General features: G+C 46.4%; 1 long non-coding RNA gene across 2 annotated transcripts; it reads left to right on the forward strand.

Annotated features, from left to right (window-relative positions):
* The first annotated feature begins 220 nt into the window (after positions 1-220).
* On the forward strand, positions 221-3351 carry LOC122183300. Of its 2 annotated transcripts, none has more exons than XR_006180207.1 (2): positions 221-251; positions 1932-3351. It is a non-coding gene; the product is annotated as an uncharacterized LOC122183300 (long non-coding RNA). The 2 variants fall into 2 exon arrangements; XR_006180206.1 differs by having other exon boundaries at positions 225-251; positions 1402-3351.
* Positions 3352-5207: the final 1856 nt, after the last annotated feature.

A 5207-nucleotide genomic window follows, 5' to 3' on the forward strand; every position in this document is an offset into this window, starting at 1 on the left:
CCAGACCTATTTCCCATCTCCCTTCCTCTGTAACTTGTTCTAGCAGAAATGCTAGTCACAGCTTGGAGCAGTGATGGACACCTGGTAGGAAGGCAGGGCCAGCCCAGGGGAACTCAGGTGTGTGCAATGAACCTGAGTGACCAGAAGGGCTGGAGCCAGGATCCACCCCTTTCCAGACCTCATTTAAGGGTTGGCAGTGGAAGTAAAGGTGTTCCTCTAATGATTTTTGTGTATCTGGGTGTCTTCTGAAGGTAAGCTGTTTCTTTTCTGTGCTGAAGGCTGTTGCATTTGAGCAAATTCTCACTTGCTGCAGCCTGGGATGTTGCTATTCTGCTGGTGCTGCTGCTCATTGTTTTGCACTTGTACTGTTTGATATAATTTGGTTATTGATAATCCTGATGATGTCTCCATAAGGGCTGATGTATCAGGTATGCAAGAGCTTGCATGGATAACTATATAGCTTTGTTTGCTCATCGACCTTTGCTATAAACATGGGCAATTGTTAACCACAATGAGACCTCTCCAGCCTTCCAAGCCATGTCTATTCATCTCTTGGGTAGGTTCAGTGATACCAAACCTTTGTAGAAGGGAATGCTGTTCCTCTGGATGCTTTCCTCTCCATGTAATTATTTGTTGCACTGAGTGGGGAGGGAGGGGGATGATGAGAGCAGTTTCCAAGAGATGAAGGGGGGGGGGGAATGTTGTTGATGGTTTGTGTGCTGCTGTTGGGGTGCTCATGGGTAATCCTCATCTCATCCTTCCACTCCTTCATCAGATTACAGAAATCAAATGGATTTTCTTTAAATAAGGAATCAAGAACTGGGGGCAGGGATGCAAAACTGCTGGGGAAGTTGTAACTGAGTCTGCAGAGTCTGGCCAAGGGATTCAAAACTGGGGTGTGCTTATGAGTTTCCAAGCTGATTGAGTGCATTTCCTTTCCCCCACACAACACTGTTGGAGCTGACTGAGTTCTAGGTGTGCATCTAGACTCCTTTTTAAAATCATGATAATGAGAGAGTATGGAAGTGCCCTACAGGGGGGCTGAGTGGAAAAGCATGTGTGAGATGGACAAATAGTTCGTAATAAGCCAACTGATTTGGCTTGGGGGAGAAGCAGGTAAACTTCTGGCCTTTTGAGCTCTTTGTAGGGTCTTTAAACATTACTGCTCTTTAAACATCGCTGGGGTTGATGCTTTTCTCCCTGCATCTTATTCTGATGTTACATTGCCCAAGCGCAGTAGTGGACCATTTTTGGGGTGGACTCGCCTCCCATTATGTCCAACCTGAATTTCTTCCTGAATGTTTTGGCTCTTCCAGTAATAGGTAGTCATGCACTGCATTTATCATCAGATCCTACTTTTCTTCCAGGATGTTGTTCAGATGCACTTTTGTATCGCTTTAGATTCTCTTCTTTGGAAAGTCCCTGTGGAAGTGTCAGCTGAAATGAATAACAACCGGAAACAATAAAAAGGAGAAAGATAAAATCAGGAAGAGTAAGCTCTGTTTATAGATGTGAACAGCTTTTCCAGTAAACCACCAAATAAAGAATTTCTTCGAACTTGGAAAGTCTGAGAATGGGACGGTAGGAAAAGCAATTGGGCTCAGAAAAGCTTCAGAATGGGAAAAATGTAAATAAAAAATGGGAGAGAAAAAGAAAGGACAGAAGGGTTTCTTTTTCTCTTGAGAGCACTTGCAGAAGAAGAGAGAGGTTGAGTCAAGATCTGCACACCGCAGACGTGGTGTTACCCACCCCCAGAGCCAAAGCAGAAAGGTAGTGCTCCTGGTGTGAGCTTTAGAGAGCTGCTGTTTGCGCCCTGTTGAAGTTTCAAATGCATTGCTATATTAAAAATGGTTCATTTTATTTAGTTAATGTTTTATGAAAAAGAGAAGTGGCAGCAATAAGAATCAAATACAATTATATCTATGTTTTAGGAAGGAAAAATGTAGACTATACGGCAACATGGGCACTGTGAGCACCTAATGCATCAAGCTTGTTTGTAAGAAGAAAATTAGCATTAACTGTCGAATAATTCAACTAATTCCCGTTGAATTGAGGCTATGAGTGGTCATTCTGGCATGAAGAAGGGCAACACTTCCAATGGAGAGCTGCTGGGGAGATGTTTTCTTGCTGTTCCATGGAAGAATCATAAAATCAAAGAATCATTCACGTTGGAAAAGACTTCTGAGATCTCCAAGTCCAGCATCAACCCACCACATCCCTGTGGTTCTGGGGCACCTCCAGGGATGTACCTCCTCCACCTGTGCACCACCACTCCTTCTGAGAAGATATTTTTTCCTAGCATATCCAACTGTGGATCCCAGATCCACAACAAAGCCCAAGGCTCTAAGGAATTTAGGTGCATGCATGCAATGGATGTTTTCATCCCAGAGGGCTTCTTCTAGCACCCAAAACATGGAGGGTGGATGGCTCTGCAGCCCTCGGTCTTGCTACACAGTGTTCTTTGCTGACAGAAGGAAGAGAGCTGGAGATGACTGGGAGCTCTGTGCTGCCGAAAAGGAAGAGAACAGGAGATGGAGGAGAGTTGCATGGTGCTGAGTAATACGGCCAGTGGTGCTGACAGGTTTGATGTGTGCATAGTTTGGTGGGTATCCAGCTGAGCAGAGGAATGAATGTGCATGCACGTGGCTGTTGAATAAGCTGCTTTTTACTTGCAGGAATGGCCTCTATGACTGGAGATACAGTCAGGATGCTGGACAGTTGGAATCCTGCAGCAAAAGGAGAACTGTGGGAGTGCGCCAGGCTTTTATCCATTTGTATTTTCTCTATTAGTAAAAGGAGCTCTCTGGTACTCTCACAGAACAGCCTCATTGAATTCAAGAAGAATCAGCAGGTCGTTCTTTCCTTAAACAACAACTCGACATCGCAAGCACAAGAAGTGCAAGACGCTGCTCGCTGGATGGGGCCACGTAGTTTGTGTTCTGCTCTTCCCTCTGCTCACTTCTGCTTCTAATCTAGGAGGCTTTGTTTTCCCGACATCGTTTAATCAAACGTAGATCTAATCAGTGCCAGAGCATTAACAAGCGTGAGCCCCCGCGATTCTCCGCAACCATGCAAAACGTTGGATAACAGCAACTTCCCGTGCTGCTCTTTCTGCATCAGGTCCTGAAATCCCCCAATTACATTTCGTACCAAGAAATGAGTAATGCTCATTGCTAAGTCATGTTAGCGGGGTGCTTCCAAGGCCCTGCCTCCCACTGCTGTGGTACGTGAAGCACGTGGAGAACAGAGCCATGGCCATGTGCAGGACTGCTGGATTCGGGATTTACCCCTGCTTTCCTATTGACACCATGGGAGGGCATTAATAAAATAATAAATAATGATAATGAATGAGATAATGGTATGAGGAAAGCTCTCTCCACCTGGGCTATTTTAGGTCCATCGAGTCATCTGCTAATTGCCAGGTGCAAAGAGTGTTGTCTTCAAGCTTGGTTAGTTCCATATACAGGCATGGAATTCTTGTCCCATCTTGAGAAGAATTGGTGCTGGCTGCTGTCAGGGAAGGAATGGGGTTGCACAGGGCATCTATCTGGCTGAAGAATTTACAAGGTCCTAACTTCATCCTGTTAGGAACTAGGCTGAACAAAATTTGCCCAACAAATGCCATTTGGCCAGCACTTCACCAAAATAACAGGGAATGGAATGAGAGCAGGTTGAAGAAAACTAATATTTTTCAGGGGAGAGTAATTGAGCCTTGCTTGTTTTGGGTTACATTTGTGGGTTGGTTTGTTGTAGTTGCTTTCTTTAAAATACTGGCTTAACAGTCAAGAATGAGGGTTGTATATATGAGTCCATCCAGTGGCTCCAGCCATGGCAGCAGCGGGGCAAGTAGGCATTGCCTTTCAAAGAGTTGAAACTTGCTGGGCTGCGCACAAGGGATGCAACAACAACTATTCAGGAATCAAGGCTGACTACCGGTGCATGGCTTCCACTGGGGTCTGCCAGGAAAATGCAATTCCTAAGGAAACCCCTGCTCTGCTGCAGCTTCCTGGTGTCCCCAACTGCACTGATACTGTCGCAGGAGTGCTTCCAAAGGGCTGCAGCCTCACAGCGCTCTGCCTGACTCACCCCAGCAGCCTGAACTCCTGCAGCCCATCCCTGAAGCGTTTAAGGGCTTTGCTGTTGTTTTTTGTTATTATTAATATTATTGCAATGCTTGTTCTGGCACAAAAACGCCTTTTCTATTCTCTTCTCTGGCTCAGAATTTTTGGTCAAAGTTTAATTAAATTTAGAGGAGCTGGAAAAACTGCATAATTTAAAAAGTAAATGAAAGCAGTGGCTGTTGCTGAGGGGAGGGTGGGGGCCAGCCTGGCCACAGCCCTGGGGACGCAGTGGGGGAAAGGGGGCAGTGCAAAAATGACCCTGGAGATGTGGGCTTCCCTGGATTTGTAGTAGATGGCAGAGGGCTGTGGGGGCAAAGGCCTCCCCATGGTGCTGGGCAGTGTAGGGATGTTCAGAGTGCTCCAGGTATCCAGCAGAATGAGGCCCTTGTTTGTCCCTGCCCGTGCGGTCAAACGCTGTGGGTGGGAGCAGGGAGGGGGGATCTGTTTTCCCAGGCTCCCTGCCATCAGGAATTACTGAGCTGCCATGAAATGGGAGGAAATATTTCATTATAGGCACATGCGCTTCAATTTCACATGATGGAAACTTCAGGATCAGCTTTCTGCCCTCCCTCCCCTCTTCTCCTCTCACTGCCTCTGCCTTCATCTGCGCTGCTGCGGGTGATGCTGAGCATCCCACTCCTCACTGCAGGGAGGGGAGCCCCACCTGCACCACGGGTATGTGTCAAAAGCACAGCCCCAACCCTTAAAGCAGAGAAAGTATGAACACAGTAATAAAATAAAAGCTATGGGGAGAAGGCAGAGGGCAAAAGTGATCATTTTCCCTGCCCCCTCTCCCCTTACCTGAGGGCTGCAGTGATGAAATCCCTTCTCCCTGTGTAAGGAGGTAGCAGAAACGAGTGGCAGATATGGGATATCTCTATTGGTGATATCCTTATGGGAATTTTTTTTTTTTAATGTGCCCTTAATTTTGCAGGGGCATCTCAGGTTTTTCCTGTGGTCGTGCACTGGCAGATGGCTGTACTAGGGAACTATGTGAGGGGCTGGATGGGAATTGGGGGTTTGGGTGGTGGAACTATAGGATCATGAAGCTCTACAATGGCAGAACTGTAGAATTATTGAATCATA

The sequence above is a fragment of the Lagopus leucura genome, unplaced genomic scaffold (genome assembly GCF_019238085.1).
Source record: "Lagopus leucura isolate 7727_CA_CO unplaced genomic scaffold, USGS_WTPT01 Super-Scaffold_100017, whole genome shotgun sequence".
In the NCBI taxonomy this organism is placed as follows: Eukaryota; Metazoa; Chordata; class Aves; order Galliformes; family Phasianidae; genus Lagopus; species Lagopus leucura.